This window comes from Tympanuchus pallidicinctus, unplaced genomic scaffold (assembly GCF_026119805.1).
Source record: "Tympanuchus pallidicinctus isolate F22 unplaced genomic scaffold, pur_lepc_1.0 scaffold22, whole genome shotgun sequence".
In the NCBI taxonomy this organism is placed as follows: Eukaryota; Metazoa; Chordata; class Aves; order Galliformes; family Phasianidae; genus Tympanuchus; species Tympanuchus pallidicinctus.
This window is the reverse complement of record NW_026294739.1, coordinates 34,866,416-34,884,138: the sequence shown is the minus strand read 5'-3', so window position 1 is coordinate 34,884,138 and position 17,723 is coordinate 34,866,416. Positions and strand designations below refer to the sequence as shown.

General features: G+C 39.8%; 1 protein-coding gene across 1 annotated transcript in view; it reads left to right on the top strand.

Moving 5' to 3' along the window:
- VSTM2B (V-set and transmembrane domain containing 2B) overlaps nucleotides 1-17,723 on the top strand; it is a 169,813-nt gene that overhangs the window by 57,369 nt on the left and 94,721 nt on the right. The window contains exon 3 of the mRNA XM_052686842.1: nucleotides 15,798-16,051. The gene's annotated coding sequence lies outside the window, so the exon portion shown is untranslated. The remainder of the gene's footprint in view (nucleotides 1-15,797; nucleotides 16,052-17,723) is intronic.

Here is a 17,723-nt window from a genome sequence, read left to right as displayed (position 1 = left end):
TGCAGATGTTTCATTAATAAACTATACTGTCATCTTAGAAAAGAGATGAAAGCTTGATGGGAGGGCAGGAAATGCTCTTTCTGCTATTTGTGTGAAAGTTTTCCCAGCTTTGGCATATCTACCTGATGCATATGAGTTAATCAAATTGACTATTAAATTTTCTGAGGCTTCTGCACTTGTCTAGCAAGCCCAAGCCCAGGGCTTGCAGGGGCCAAGCAGAGCTCTCCCAGTGCATTTTCCCTGGGGCTCAGGGTTTGGATTTACACTGGACCTTAAAGTGAAAACAGAGATGTCCTTACTGAAATAAGGTTAAGCAAAAAAAAAGGAAAAAAGGAGTTGAGCAAGAGAACAAAAGAAGTAATACAACAATATGATCTGTTGAGGCTGCAGATGCCTGGACAGGAGCTTCCAGCTGACTTTATGGTGGGAATAAGAGGAGAACCAGAGCAGTGTGGGCACTGATGGGAACAGGGAGCCAGTGAGGCTCTGGAGAAGACTGGTAAGCACTTGTAGCAGAGTGTGGATCTGAGAGAGAGACAGTGCTGGAAAGCCCTGGGTGGGATTGGCTGCAGAGAGATGTACAAGCCTCATCAGAAATGGGACAAAACCAGAAATACTGCATTGCAGATTTCTCTGCTGTTAGTATTAATGGGTTTCCAGTAGGTTTACAGGTATTTTCTATGTTTAACTCCCTTTGCTTACTTTACAGAATTCTGTGCTGTGTATCTGCTTATCGAGCTTTAAGTCACAGCTTATTGCTGTGACTGCTTATTGAGCTTTGAAAGGTATGTTAATGCAAGTCTGAATTACAGAATTCTGGAGGGAGCAGAAGAAACAGATATATGTTTTTTCCCCCTCCATTTCTTTTAGCCTAGGACATAATGCATAGAAGTTATATCAAGGTTAAGGTTTTGAGACTTGATTTCCCAAGTTCAGAAGTGCTGGAATTACCTGTGCAATGATGGATGGAGCTTTGCTGCTGCTGCAGCAGGGAAAAGACAGCAGTGTTTTGGCAGCCCTTTGTTGTAGGGGGACTGACTCGGAACACACACTGCCTCAGTCAGTGAGAAACTTTCTAGATTAAGAGTAATCCATGCAAAAAAAAAAAAAAAAAAAAAAAGAAAAAAAAAAGCCCTTTCTTGGTGCAAGAGATGCAATATGAAGTCATTGCTTTTTAATGAAACTATTTCTGAGTCAGACTAAACCTTGCAACTTCAGAGCATGTATAACTGTTGGTTTTGTTGTGTTTTCATCTTGCTGAAGTCCCAAGAACTCTGACTGCATTTCAGATGACTCGTGATACAAAACAATTTACCAATTAACTTGGATTAAATGGAGATGGTTCCAGCAATGGAATCTTTCAGCAGTAGGAATGATTTGCCTGAATGACACTTCTTGTATAATTTTAGTAGCTCTGAAGACTGCACTTTCTGCAGCAGATTGGCCTTACAATCAAAGTTCTGATTTAAATTTTGCTTAGTAACTTATGTGTGATAACTTTCTCTTTCTGTGCCCTCTAAATTACATTGTCTATCTGGATAAATTGATTTCATCAAGAGTAAAAAGGACATCTTTCGTCAGAAAATGTATTAACTTCATAATTATGAAGTTTATAAATGTTTTTACTCTCTGAGTTCTGAGGATATGATGGACGGAACGCTCAAAGGTTTATCACACTTAGGTGTAACGGGGGATCCTTAACAACAAATTGCATCCTTAATTTAGGGACTGTTACATGATATTTGGAAAAGGCATCTTTTGGAAGTGAAGTACTTTTTTGTTGTTTTTTGAAGGAGTAATTTGAGACTTTCAAATCTGTTCTCTCAGGCATTCAGTAAAACGTTCAGCTCCCTGCTTTGGGCTCCAAGTGTAGAGTCGATGAAATAAATTATTTTTAAAGCACTAGACTAAACATAATTATAGCAGGATGTGTTATTGAGAGTGAAACCTTGACTTGTACAGTAACTGCAAAGACAGCGGCCTCCAGGAAAACCTCACAGCGAATGGAAAAGAATAAACTGTAGCCTAGCTGTCCAGAGCTGATGCAAGGTGCAGGTACTTACAAGATGGGTAGAATGGCAGAAGCACTGAGATGTGCGTTTCAGAAGCAATATCATCTCTCTGTGCTCCTGAAAATGTTTTAGGAAAAATTGGGAAATGCTTTTCTAATGTGTCACCTGATGACATCTGGTAATCATTCCAGGAAAGCACAACTTTTCAATTATGAACTATAGTTAGCTGTAGAATACTATTCCTTATATAAGCTGCTCTCAAACAGCTGATTTTTTTTTTTATTTAGAAGATTGAGGATACACTGCAAATACTTGGACCTGTGAACCAGATTTATGCAGAGTCACAACTGTATAAACATCTGTGCTATCTATAATGTAGACTTTTTTTAAAGGATGTTATGGAAATACTACCATTTGGCTTGATCAAAGAGGTATAATTTGAACCAAATCAACATTTGAAAGTTCCATTTGTTTTCATGAAGAGCAAATCTTTTTCCTCTTTGACTATTCTTTTCGAAGAAGTCTACCAAAGTATTTGTGATTTTTCCCAAAAGCTATAGTTAGCACTAATTGAGCCAAAAGTGTATGATGATGCATGGGTTATTCTTATATAGCAGTTCATAACTGCAGTCATTCTAGATCAGATTCTGTCTCTTCAATGGATAAGGCAGCATTCAATTTTGTCAATGGAGATTGAGGCACAGAGAGCAGAAGATGTGTATTGCCACTTAATGGTATGTTTTTGTTTGTTTTTTTCCTTTAGGATATTATTTTAGTGTGTCTTAACCTCTCACCTTTCAATCCGTGCAGATAAACTTATTAGAAAACTTTGGAAGCACTTTAATTAAATTCAAGTATCTTCTAGGACAATATGTTCACAGCTTTGGATTTGGGCTCTCTCTCTGATTAGGATTGTACCTAGAGGTAAGGAAGAAGTGTGCTAAAATCTCTTTCAGACATTTTCCATAATTTCAGCCCGAGGCAAGGCAAGTACTGTTGCAATCAAATAAAGGCTCTGCTTTTGCATTTGTCCAATTGCATCTGTGGCAAATCCAATCAGTCTGTGCACTGAAATACCCTGGAAGACAAAACAGTGGGCTTTGTAGGGGCTTTGTTATGGGGCTGTCTGCGTGAAGAGTTACCTGATCCAGGCTCCTCTTTCAGGTTACCAAAGCTGTAAAGCCTGAACTTAAATGACTTGCCTGAGGTTACCTAACAATCCTGTTATGCAGCAAGTAATTAAAATTGATATCCCCAAAGTTAGTATCCTGCCACTTGCTGTCATTACACTGATGTGAAGCTGTCTGAGGCAACAAGTTATTGGCTTAACTCTTCCTGAACACAACAGGAGCTTGAAGTGTGACAGCTTCCAGCATGGAACCTCGACCAGGCAATTTGCAGCTGGGCTGTGAGAGGAGCAGCACTAGAGCTGTGGTTGTGCTGCTCCCAGTGAGCCCTGTGCCGAGCACTGCCTCGTGCTCTCCTCTCAGCCCTGAGCTCTGATGGGCTGTGACTGGGGGGAGATTTCTTATCTTGGTTTCCTCAGTCCTTTTCCACGTGCAGGAAAGTGCTGATCTATGTGGAAAGAATATGCCTTCATATTCTGCTCTCCTATCTGCAATTCTTTTTTCTCTCTTTTTCATGTTGTTCTTCGAATCCAGTTACTGATAATATAGTCTTATCATCTTGTTAAGAGAATTCATAATCTTACCACAGTGCCTGTGCCCATCTATTTTTCACGAGTGTTTGTAGTTCATTTCTGATGTTATTGTTAATATGCCTTTATTTAGCAAACTATAGAGCTCGTATCAGGACGTTTCACAATAGGCATTCCTAATCTTCTCAGTAAAATTCACTTCTGGCAATTCAAAAGTACTTTCCTCTCTCAACGATCACCTTTTTGAGTCATCATAAACTTGATTCTGAACTGCTCAATTTTCATTTGACGCAAACATGTTTATTAGGGTTTCCTATTCTCTGTTTGCCAGATTTCTTATACCCTTGACCTCATTGATCAAAAATCCTTTTGCACCATTCATCTTTTTCTTCTGGTTTTCAGAGCTTGTTGCTCAAGCAATTTAGTAGTTCATTTTACAAGAGCATTACATTATTTGTAATGAAACTCTTGTGTTCTTATTCACTTGTAGAGTATGTGTCAAAATTCCAAGCCAATTAATATTTGGTAAGTAATTAATATGTTGGTTAGTGTTACTCTAAATGAATCTTGGCTTCTGAAGATCTCCTGCATGCAGTGTTATACCTAATGCCTGTTGCCTTTTAAGAGGCAAGAATTTCAGTTCTGTGACTTCCCAGCCCACGCCAAGCATCTTTGAGAGGCCACTGCTGGGTAATACCTGCAATGTTTACGTAGTCATTGCTTTGGTAACGCTGGCAGCAAATGTTCATGTGCATATAGGTGCTAACATAGATGCATGTCATCTTTGTGCTACAGTGCAGAATGGGAGAATGATATTATTTGTTGTGGAAAAGGACTGTGAAGATTGCTGGTTTTCGTAGTTTGTTGTTGTGGTTTTATTTAAATGTGAATTATGTCATTTTTGCCATCAAATCACAAAATATTTCTTTGCTATCATCCCCATGAGAGTTTTAACAAGAAACTTTTCAATCTGATATCTGTGTAACTCTAGGGCTGTATTCTAACTTCATGGATTTAGAACAGTTTATCTTAACGCAGCTGTGGGGCTGGAGCTAAGGTAAAGGTGCACATGGGAAAGGCACACAAGCATTCAGAGTTCTTCTAAACTGCTCATGTCGTCCAAAGAGTGCAGGCTGGGTTCCCCAACCTAGTGCACTTCCTGCTGTGCTCTTGGAGCTCATACCTGAGGGTTGGCACTGTGGCCTCCAGTCCTACACTGCTGCAGTCAGCAGTGGGTGCAGCTGCCTGCAAGAGAGCAAGCACATGCTGACCTATTCCATGCTTTTGCTATGTAGTTAAGTGGCTAACATGAGTGACAGTAGGAACTGCTGTTATTTAGTGAATATCTGGAATTGACTTGTCTGAGATTTCTGACAGAGCATATCGTCCTGAGGTTCCTGGTGCTTCCAGCTGTCGAACCAAACAAAACAATACCATTGGAAATCCAAATATGCTCTGTAAACCATCATCAAAATATTAACAATAAATCCCAGGATGCTCTGCTGCGCTACAAATGCTGCAATTCAGAAAGCAGCTATTACACTTCCAAACTAAACTGGGGATAAAATAATCACAGGAAAATAGGTGGATCTTTCAAGTTGTTAAAAGACAATTCTGATATATGCAGCAATGAGGCTGTCAGAGATGGTAAATGTTATTCTAGAAAATAGGAAAGTAGATTATTTTTTCATTAGTGCTTGTGAAAATGACTTGTATTTTAACTTTGCATTTTAATATTTGTATCTTTAACCCCCACTAGAAGGCTAGTGCCAAAAAATTATGCTGAAGTAGCTAGTACATTTTTTTTCTTAAAACAAACAAAACTGCTGTATAACCTTGTTGAACAGTAGTACAAAGAAATGTGTTGTGTTAATAATAACAATTTTTTTTTAAAAAAGCAAATTTTGAAATATTTAAAATCGTCATAGAGGTTCATCCTAACCACTCTGGAGACCTGACAAGCAGGAACAAAAAGCTTCAACTTCTTCCTGCAGAGTTACAAAGTCACTCTTTTTGTCTGAATTTATATGAATGTTTCCAGTGCACTTGGTGACCTAAAAGATGAGTAAAATACACTGACCTGTGATGGCAAACACGATCACTGGTCATATCAGACTTGGACAATTCCATTCTCAAGTCATGAATAGTGTGCAAGCACAAAAGCCTGCAGATTTTGTTTGGTACTATCATGAGGAAATGCACTTATAAAACAGTGTCACTGCTTTTGAAACTGTTGATAATTGGTCAGAAACAGTAATTGGAGAATATTGCTGCTACTGGATGTCTGTTAGAAGGGAGTAAAGAATTCAGTAAATGCTGCAGAGCGCAAAATGTTTTCAATCTGCTACAGGTGTTCACAGACATCACCATTTTAGACATGGCTCAGGAAGAAATTCATGGTTCTCTTTTACTTCTCAAAGATCATTAAGAAGTGATGCACTTAGCAATGCTGTGCATGACCCTCATTGCCCAGTGCTGAAGAACAAGTCTGTAAGATAAGGCGTGGGCGTAGCTAGCTGTGCTTCCCACAGCTGACATTACCTTGTGTGTCCATTTGGTAAGATTTGTTTCTGCTGAATTGACTTTTGTCAAGCTGAAGTATGCTTGGCTGCTGCTAGGGGATGAATTTGAGACTTTGTCAGCAGAAATAACAGAGGTTTTTCTTGGAAGGAGACTAGATTCTTAATTTTGGCTGAAAAACTCTCACACATATTTCAGATCAGACAATTTGTCTAGAGGGTCATTCTTGCTGGAGTTTAATCTTTTTGTTCTTATGGACTTCTAAGTGAGAAGATGTCACTTTTCCTGGACGTGCATTAGCTCAGGAACGTGTGCAGACAACAGTGTACTAGACTTAGGGTGAACAAGGGAACTGCCCCTGCTGCAGGGCTTCTGCTTGGGAGCAGGTAGGCCCCAAAGGCTAAGTGCAGCAGGGGCCAGAGCTCAAGATAGTGCTTTGGCTGTATAAAAATGTGGAGTAATCAAGTGAGAAATGATGTGCAGTTGCTGGAAAAAGGCTGTATGCAAGGAAGCATATCCACGTCTGAGCAAGCATGTTCCATAACGACTAGCATGGACACTGAGTACTTAAGGAAGCAGCAGCAGACAGAGGAGGAGTATTTAGGATTATAGGAGGAATATTTAGGACTGCTATCTGTGAGAGAGATACTCATGAGATGATGCTCCTGGACTGAATAAAGGGAAAATATTCTTATTGCTAGAGTGTCATACATAATGCATATCTTCAAAGGAGCAGCATGATATTGCAAAGCCAAGTTGAGTTTAAATGATTTTTTTTTTTACTATGGTGCTTTTTGTGCTTAGTCTCAGCTGGATTTCTGTGCAGCTCAGGGCAGAAGAGCTCAGGCTTAACTGTTCTCCAGGAGCACCTCCAGTGATTCTCCAGTAAGTGTGGTTTGTCCTCCTGAAATCTACCAGCAATAGTGTGCTCCAGGCCATGCAGCTCTTTTGTCTGTTTTATGTGGAAGATAATAATCTAGCACCTGGATTGTAGCAAATAGCCCCACCAATGCACGGCGTTCTTAGCCTGTAGATACCCACCTATGCACTTTCTACATATGCTGCTGACAGCCTAACAACTTGTGTAGCCCAGAGGTAATTAACCAGTAAGTCTTGAGTAGGCTTTAGCATAGTATCAGTAATTGAACTATCATATCTCCTTATGCTTACTGTTGTGTGCTAAATCAGATGCCTTTTGCCTTTTCAAGCAAATTTTCTCCTATATATCATATGTTGCATCTTGTGCATAAATGGTGGTATAAAGTTAACAGCCTTTTGTGCTTTCCATTCATTCTTGTCATAAGAATGAATTGTATGCAGAAAAATCATCTCCTTAAAACAAGGGAGGCCAAAATATTCTGCAGTCACCTACTGGGAGGAATGTGTCCTGGATGGGAAACTCCCAACACAGCCTTTCTGGGGAAAAAGGTGAAGGCACCTTTGCTTTTCTGGAACGTGTCACTCTGCCTGGTGAAGGTAGAGGGCCATACCTGGGTTTGCCCAGACAGCAGTTGGCACAGAGCTTAGGGCTGTCAGACCGCAGCATCCTCTGCTACCTGGCTGCTGTTAACTACTGTGGGGGGATGGACCCCACCAGTGTCTTGGGCCTCTCAAAAATATCCAGTGTTTGTTTGCTTGTTTCCTTTGCTTTTTCTGCCTTAAGGGGCAGAACCCGGACTGGTTGGCTCTGTGCTCAGTCCACAAGGCAGCAGTGTCCAATCGTATGTGTTCATTACTCACTGTAAGTTGGAAAGATATTCTGGTTAGGCAGAGCTGTAATCTCCTGCTGCTTTCAATCAGATTTCTTCCCATGTAAACAAACCCCATCAAAGCTGAAGAAGTGGGTCAGATTGAGATGTCGTGGCACATGATAACCTAATGCAGTGGAATTGGTTCTAAAATGGTTCCTCTTGGTGCGGGAAGGGAAGACTGGGCTGTAGCCCACCCTTTGAAAAGGTCTCTTTATTATAAAAGTGTGCAAATTCAGAGTTTGGTAATGCTACCATTTTTATTTTGGGGCATTTTGGGGATGAGGTAGAGAAAGGGCCCAATGTTTTTTCCTGTGCTTTGCCTGTTAGTGCTACACAAAAGCTTTAGTGAAATACGCTCCCAAAAGACCATTTGCAGAGCAACCAAATGAAACCATCCTAATACACTTTTACATATTATTAGATAAATTGGGCAATGACATATGGATGTATAATTGTACAGCTTATGTATTGCATTAATGATGCAGAAAACACGTCTTCAGAATGCAGCTATACAGTGACTTTCATTCCAGAAATCCATCAGAACAGCATATCAATGATGCCATATTCTTTCCACGGTGTTTGGGAGACATCTGTTCAGCGTTAGCAGTTGTCATACAGTTGAGAGAGTCATTATAAGGCCTGAAAGGGGTAAACTTGCCCTTCTTTTAGTTGCTGTCATTGAGCTATGAAGTGTTACGATGTAATATTTCTGTGAAATGTTACAAACAGCTGTGGGGCTGTTCTGTCTCAGCTTTGCTGTCTCTATGCTTCTGGTTTGGAAGGGGTTTGCTGGGTCCGTTGGAAGGAAGCAGGCAGTGCAGTCAAAAACAGAAGCCCTAAGTGCTGAAGCAGAAAACAGAAGCATAGTGGACTGCTGAAGACAAGGATTCTGGGGAGGGGGAGACCTAAAGAGAGATTTTCAAGATCTCTGTCTCTCGAGATTCTTCCCATAGCTCAGCTCCGCATACAAGAGATCTGTAATCACAGCTTGTAGATCATTGCCCACAGTCCCACAGTATGAGACACTGTGAACAGGGGAATACATGGCTGATGGAGAGCTGCACTTGTAAATAACTGGTATTCAGGCCCAGTGGAAAACAACAACAGATGCTTTGAAAACTTGCACCTACAGAGTTAAACTGAGGGCTCTCACTTAGGATCAGTAGAGTGGCCAGGTGAGTGGAGCAGTAGGAAAACCTTAGCAGACTTGTAAGAAGCTTAAGAATAATTTTTGCATCCTCTGTGAACAATTTTGAGTTTATCAAAAACAATAACAAAAAAAACCCAACCCACAACTCCGTGTTGAATTTCTTAATAAATGGCTCCAGCCAAGTTTTAATGCCCTAATGTTAATATTTTATTTGAATGTCATCAAGGAAATAAGTTCTCTCTTCCGAAACAGTGTTTAAATGAAATACTGAAGCATATTTAAATACTTATATTTAAGTATAATTGAAGTAAAAATACTGTATTTTGTCTAAAATGAACTTGAAATAAATAGCAGCATGACCCTTGGCCAGCCCTACTTGTAGTCATAAAGCGTTGTTTAGGGCCCTTGAAAAGGTAAGGCTGAGCCAGAAGAGCGCTGAGGATGTTGTGTGAGACTGTGCCCTCATCTGGGGCAGTGTGGTGAGAGCAGGGCTGTAAAGCAGAGCAGTTAAGTGATCCCAGTGCCTGCATTAAGTGCAGTTCAGAAAAGCTCTGGTTCTACAGATGACGCATTGATTAGCAGTTGAAGTACATTAGTGGCAGTCTTCCAGTTATGTTTCATCCAAAAGAAATCTGTTTTGTGCTCTCTAAGGCTGCACCTCAATGCAAAAGATTACAGATAGGATTTGCTGGGAAGTTTACTTCAAAAGTGCTGAAGGACAGGTAGGTCTAGGAAGAAATGGATAAAGGAGGATCTGAAATAAACAGTAATTTAAAAGGAATTGGGGATTTTCTTATGAAGACATGCTGATTTGACAATAAATAATTGGAAAAAAGTACTATATTACATTAAACTTTATTAGGATCTGTGCTACAGAACAGATATAGCATGAAGAAAGTCTGAGTTTGCATTTCCAAACTCTGAGAGTTTATATGCATCTCTTCTCTGACCTAGCCTACAGAGGTCTGCACAACTAAACATCTGAAACAAAAACTAGTCTAGTCTCAAATGGAGTGTGCTCACCCAAAATTGTCTTGCAGTGAAAACTCTGTGTTCTTGGAACAGCTACTTCACAACTTCTCTAAAACTTTTATCAACACGTTCAACATTGCAGGCATGTTTTCTTTATCCAAACTAAGTAAGGACCATGGGGAAGAAAGGTTTTTGTAGGAACTGTACCTTACTTAAAGGTCTGTCAGGACCATGGAAATCAAATGGTTGGGCTGAGATCAACCAAAGTAATTCTCAATCCCTTCTCACTTAAGAAAAGGTATTTTGAGTAACTTTAAAGAACTGATGCATATTGTTTAAAATAAAATGTGTGACCAAGTGAAATGTTCTACTAGTTGAGTTCCCTGACATGTATGCCTTAGCAATATGCTGTGCTCTACTGAAGCAGGCGTGCTTAAAAGTGAGGGAGACTTACAGATCAAGCCCCTGAATTTGCGGTGCTCTCTGATGTTTCTTTGCTGGGTGGTTGGAGGTGTGTTTGTATGTGTTTGGCTGAGGAGACTGAGATTTGGGAATTAGATCAGGTAGAGTTCAGCATGTGAATAGGTAAGAATAATGCCTGTTTCTGACTCAGAAACAAAACCCATTATCTTTTTGTGGTGATTGATGTTTAATTTTAGGTAATGGGGAGCAGAGTAGCAAATGTCCCAATGCTTTCAACTCTGACTTTGCGGGGGAAGATGCAAAAGATATTGATTTTGATGCAATACTAAATACTAAGGATGCTAAAGAGCAAACATCATCCTTAGCCTGGCTATTAAAGAAAAGAGAGAGAGGAAGAGAATATTGATCCTGCGAAGGCCTATAAGGTTTTTGATCAACATACCAATATCTTAGGCTGTAATTCTTATTTTGATAAGAGTTATGAAAAGTGTGTTAGTTAGTGGTTTACCTAAATACAATGGAATGCCTTTCCACAGCTGATGGTGGTTCCATTTCTGCTCTTTATCAGTGTGAAGCAGGTAATCTGAGTTTTTTCATCTCTGGGTACTTGTCTGCGGTGAAGAAAGATCTGTTAATTAGAGCCTTCTCAATATGGATTTTCTTTCTTTCTGTGTGTATGTGAGCAGAATCGGTCTTTTAACAAAGCAACCAGGAAAACTTGTATTAAGTGTTCTTTGGATTTGCAGGCAGAATGCAAACTTGTCACCTTTTGTGTTTGGGAAGGAGGCTCTGTCTCTTTTGCTGATGAGAGAATTGACTGAAGAGCAAAGAACAGTTTCATAGCTGATTCTTTGCCAGCATCTTAAGCCTGTATGAAATCAATAAAGCTGGCATCTATTTTTTCCAAGATACTTGTTGAGGGTACAGATCACCAAGGTTATATCAGCCCAGGATATCAGTGTGATTAGACATGTGGCATGTAAGCTTTTGTACTGTCTTTGGCCTTCAAGAAATGTATCAGCAATTACTGAACTAAGGAGAGTCATATTTTCAGATGGGGGCTGGGTTAGCATCTTAGTTTAAATGCATGGCAACATTACTACTCTATGGTCAGTTAACTGGTTGTCTTTGTATAAGTACAAAGATACCGCAGTAATGAATTCAAGGTTGCATTCTTTTTAATATAGTTGGATCATGGCAAGCTAACAATGGTATTCATTCTTACTGGTTTGAAACTTCTTTTTTAATATGATATACGGTATATAATAATTAATAACATATATATGCATGAAAGTGTTATTATCTTTACTGCAAAGGTAATCAAATGCTGGAACAAGTTGCCTGGATAGATTTTGGAGTCTTCAAGATATTCAATTTGGGCAGCCTGCTTTAGCTGACCCTGCTGAGCAAGGAGGTTGGAACTGGTGATCTTCAGAGGCCCCTTCTAGCTTCTGTGTTTCTGTGACTGTATTTGCAGCATTTAACTTGTGCTGTTAATAGACTGCAACTGCCCATGCCAGTTTTCATCCTGACACACTGTTTTATGACAAAATTTAAAATCCCTAGTAAAAGGTTTATAGTGGAAGTGCTGACAACCTTTTGTACAACGGTACAAATGCACCACTATTACATACACAGAAAACATGCAGTAAGGTCTAGAGTTTGAGTCTGCTCTATAACTCATGTAAGATAAAGCACTGGGAGTACTTATAAATAGCAATTATCAGTAGCAGTCTCCTGATTTTCTGAATCATGCAGCCCTCTAATATCTGCTTTTAATTTCCTCTTACATTATTAGAATACCTATTTCATAGTGTATTTCATCTGATTTTCTTGTACTTTCAGAAATAACAATCAAAAGAACAAGTTGAGTCTACTTCGAGAGTTGTTGCTGTCTTATTTTCTTATTTTGAGATATGTTTGTTATCTCTTGAATTCTTGTAATTCTAGGATTGTACTTTATTTTTGGTAGAGTAATGCATTGTCCTGTTGCAGAGACAGCCCAGTAGATGCAGTATCTGTGATTTCAAACTGCAAAGCAGTTTTTTGTTTGTTTGGTTGGTTGGTTTTTTTAGGTTTTTGTTGCTGTTTCATTTTTTCCCTTACCATCATATTGGGTGGGTTTTAGAAACTGGAAACTATTTCAGAGATATTCAAAGCTGGCAAAAATTCCCCCTTTCCCTCCCACCTGAGATTTGCTGAATTTGAAGAATAAGAAAGGAAAAGGATGTTGCACTTCTGGTTTTTGTCCTGAAAATGGTTTCATTTCTGCACTGAGAACAGTGACTTGGTGTTACTGGACTGATGCTGAATGGACCTAATTCCTCAAGTTGCAGCACACTCATTTCTCATTAATTTTAGTGGCAGTTGGAACTGCTTGGAACTTTGAAGTCAAATTAGGAAAGCCTGTTGGGAACTCTTCTGGGGGAGGAAAGGTATTGTAATAAGTCTAAAATATTTACCCTTTTTAACTCAGTGAGAGGAAAGTGGTCTGGACAGGGAGCTGAAAGGAGAATGAAAAGAAGAGGAAAGACTCCTTGATTTTGGATTGAAGAAAGAAGCCTATCCTCCTTGTAGCCACCTGAGAGCTAAGTCTTCAAAGAAAGGACAAACATCTGCCAGTAAGAATAAGCTTAACTTGCTTGTTCTGATATTTTTTTTTTCCTTAAGCAGAAGAATATGTTGTAATAGAGGAGCGTAGGAAGAAAAGGAGGGTTGTTGGAAGATGCCTAAGTAGGGAAGACATTTTTTGTTTTATACTTAGGAAATGGCCAGGAGATCTCTGGGCCAGGACTTTGGGCTGTGGCTGCCTTGGGGCACAGTGTTGTAGGCTGCTTGGTGTGCCATGTGTCGGCACCAAGAGATTACAGGAACAAATCTGCTGCTGTACAGACTGGTCTTTTAGTAGAATTCTGGACCTCTCAGTCCAGAAATAATTTTCTAGGTACATGACTTCTTGGAAGTGTACTTCTTGATGTTATATGTCACTAATGGTCCACCTCCAATTTTCATGGGAGGAAGCTATTACCCCAGCGTCCCATGTAACAGGCTTTTTTCCACTTATTCATACTTAGAGATAGTAGTGGCTTGGTTTTGCCATTCAGGATGGCTTGAGCAGCACTCTGGCAAAGAAGCAGAGATGTGTGTGTGTGCATGCTTCATGTCCTTTCTCACCATGAAATATGCTTTTAAAATGTTGAACAAAGCATTCACTTGTCTCTTAAGTCTTTCATTAAAGTACTTGTTTATTTGCAGTCTGTATTCAAATATTTTCTGTTCATGCTGTGTCCCCTTGGTCACTATTAGCGTTGAACAATTTATTTTACCTTATCCATGTTTCAGTGGCTGAGGCTGCATGAGGAAATTCTGATAAAAGCCAGGAGGATTTTTCCTCCTCTTGCACTGGTAGGGGAAAATTTCATCTGTTATCTTTGCACTTATCTACTCCTAAGTTTTAGTGCCAGATATTAAAATCATTGGTTATGTTCATTCAGGAATATTTATCAGTTTATTGAACTGAACTACATTTATTAGATAAAGTTTTAAAGAATAATGTACAAAATGCCAGCAGTTTCCCCAGGTGAGCAGTTCTTTGGACAGCACTCCTCCCTTCCAGGAGTTCAGATTTGCTGCCTCTCAGCAGTGACTAAGCACTTGCTGCTTTTTAGATTATCTGAGTACTTGTAAGGATTTCTGATAAATTTATTGCTATATAACTGCACAAAGATTTGCAGTATCCATTTTATTGGCAGGCATATCAGAAGAGACAGCTAACTTGCTGGGTATGATTGTTAACTTGGGCATGAAGTCAGTCAGCACCAATGACCAGAGTGGTTTCATGTCTCTAACAGTGAAATACTGACTTCAAACCTCGGCAGGCAGCAGGCCTTCCTCCTGTGATGCTCTGTAAAACCAAGTTATTAAACACCCTGTGGAACCTCCAGCAGTGCCAGCTGGCTGTTAAGCCAAATTGCCTTTTTTTCTCTATTATGAGCATAATACTGTATGGTTGTGGAGCAGGCATTCACTGGCTGCTGACACACGCAGTACTGTGCATGTGTGGAAGCATCCTCAGGAGCAAAGAACCCCATGAGTTCTGTGGTGCCTGCAGCCAGGCCGAAGTTGCTCACACTGGGGCATGCATTCATGTTCCTCTTGTCTTTGCATGTAGTTCCACCTTGCTTTTGTTCCCTTACACTGGGTGCGTGTGTGGAAGCAGAATGGGAAGATTTTACAGCCTAGGAGGAGACTGGGAGCGCTTTGTGCTGGAGAATCCCATTTGAAAAGGATGCTTTTAAGCCATGTCGATTTTATACCTTTCTCATTTTGCTGAGGCATTTTGAGTCCTCATCACTACTGTTCCTCACCTTGTTTACTGAACTTTTAATCTGCTTCCCTGCATTTAAAGGTCCTTCACTAAGCCTCTCCGAGCACTACCTTGCTTGCCAGAGTGCTATTAAGCTTTTGTTGGTGAAATACAAAGCAAAGTGTGCATGTAGCTGATGCACCAGAAAGCAGAAACAAAGTACAGAAGCCCATTTGGGAATAGATTGCTGTGCTTTTTGACAGAGGTTTTGTAGTTTCCTTTTAATTAACTGTCACAATTAAAATATCATTTTAAAATAAACTCTCCTCTTTGCAAAAAGAAGTGAGTTCACGCTGTAGGGCAGGGAGAGCATATATCTGCCTCTGTGTGACCTTTGTCCTTTAAGATTCAGCAAAATTTCTTCATTTGTTGCACTTTTGGGGCTGTATAAGCCTGGAGGAGAAACATTGTCATTCAGAAGTCAATTCTGCTAACCCATTAGGAAAGTACATTCACACTAATGGTTCAATCAGTAACAAAGACCTACAGGAAGACATACCTGTTTCACTGTTCACTGATCTGGCAATTTGATCAATATTATTTTGAACAAGTCTTTTTTTTTACTTCATCTGTAACGTCTCTTTTTACAGACAGACTGAATGTGCACTATAAAACTGTACTGCAGCTGGTGCTTAAAGAACCAGCCATGTCTCTTGCAGGTTCTGAGTCCATAGGAGAGGCTCAGCTTCACCCACACAGTTTTGTCTGTTTTCAAATGAGCTCCTATTAATCTGTTGTACCCTGAGGGAGTAATAATCGTGATCTCTTTCCTGACTCTTTGAATCATCGCTGTTCTCTCCACCAGAATTTCTCAGCACATACCACAGGATTTCCCCATGCTTCCAAAATGTTAGAGAGGCTTTCGGGCTGTTTGGAGTTGGCTGTTGTGTTCTCAGAAGTGTAAAAATACAGGGATGACTCTGGGCTTACCTTTTATCTGTTGCAGGTGGCCTGTGCCTGAAGTTCTGAGGTCCATATCCCATAGTGCTGAGGAAGGGTTCCCGTGGCTCCTCGCATAGCCTGTGCAGTCTGCAGACAATGGATTGATTTGAGCTTGCCTTCCTTGGGCTGGCTGACAAGGCCGTTCAGCTTTGAGTCCATGGGATCTGCCTGGGTAAGGCATTGTCTTGAGGAAGAGCTGCTGCCAGTTTTTTGTTTTCCCTGCCGCAAGCTAACTAGAAGCTAGATTTTCAAGACAAGGTAAGAAACTTATATGAAAACATTTATACTACTTTGGGTCAAATGCAGTTGCATCCAAAGAGCCAATTTGGCATAGTAGCCAATTTTGCATAGATCAGAGGCTTGTAGCAAAGCAATTCATTACTTATGTTAAGCTGGTCTGGTATTTCATAGGATGTGCAATTTCATGTAAGCTGTGTTACACAGCAACAGAAACTTTTCTGCACACTGTGTGGAAAAAATAATGTTCTTATGCAGAGAAGGAGCATGTGTTGTGTTGGAAGGAGCTTCACAGATCATCAGATAAAATCAGGTTTATATTCTTCTGCTGTTATGAAATACTTTGTAGTGTGTTTAATATTTGGTTGTATCAAATTTAAATACATTGTAGGGAATCTTTGTCTAGAAGATGTCATTTAACAATGGAATGTGATTGACTGTTTGGAACCTTAAAGAACTGATAAAATGGCACAGAGGAGGTGAAAGCAGATAACTGATACAGCCAAGTTGTTAGTAGAGTCAATACAAAATGTGTCTGAATGTGGGCAAGGACGTTTTAATAAGGCTTTTATAGCAAAGAATTATGTGATTAGGAAGCTGGGGTCAAGAGTGTGACCCTAGAGTATGGCAAGTTGCATGACGTGAATGCAGAGAAGAGAATTGCTGTTGTGAACAGCGGACCAAAGGGAAGAGTGACAGCACCTGAAGAGCTATAGTAGTCTGATCTAGCAAATCAGTTAGGGCTGTCTTGACATGAAATATGAAAATAAATTTTCAGAGATCCTTGTCGTCTTAGTCTAAAATGTTTCTGTTATTTCCTGGAGTCAAGGCCAAAATGTTCTGCACTGTTCAAATTTCAGCCTCACCGGAACTAACTTGTAAATTCAGATAATGTACATGCCAGTAAGAGTGTAATCCTGACAGACTTAACAAAAAAAAACATCCCCACACATCATTAGGATATTTATTCTGTGCTACTCTTCAATTGCTACGGACTGTTCAGAATGGCTGCCATTGTCTAACACTGATTGTGACGTGCCTGCAATTTACTGAAGTTATCGATTTCAGTAGACAGAAAATAGTGTCCTATAGTCCTATAGGACTATAGTGTCCTATTTTCTCAGTCTCACAGCAATAAAATTCCATTATAAAATGCGAGTATTTCATGTACAGTCCCTTGTGTGAAGAGCATTTAATAGAATAAATGGTAGAAGTGCATTTGCAGTTTATGTAATGACTACCATGCAAGAAGAAGCACAGCCAAAAGTGCAGTTTTGCTGATCTGTGGGATGTATTTTACTTTACAATTCTTTTGAAAGATTCTTATTGGCACTTAAAATAGAGACTACATTGGACATGAGTGTAACTGCTTTAAGTATAGATGTTCTTATTTTCATTTTTTTAATCAAGGAGAGTGAAAACAAATTGCAAGCCATCAGCTACATCATCAACCATTTGTAGACATTCAGAACTTACAAAAAATCTTGTTTGACTTAGTAGGTGTACTTAGCATGTTTGAGGGGAGAAGGGTGAAATGCTTTTCTGCCTAGCTGACATTGCTTACTTAACAGACAGTAACAGGAGGAGGAAGCACATGTAAGAGATGCTAAGTTGTCTGCTGTGAGTCCATCTCTGTGCTGCATCTGCAAGATCCTAGTTTAGGTGCTAAAAATCTTTATCTAAAAATAGATTA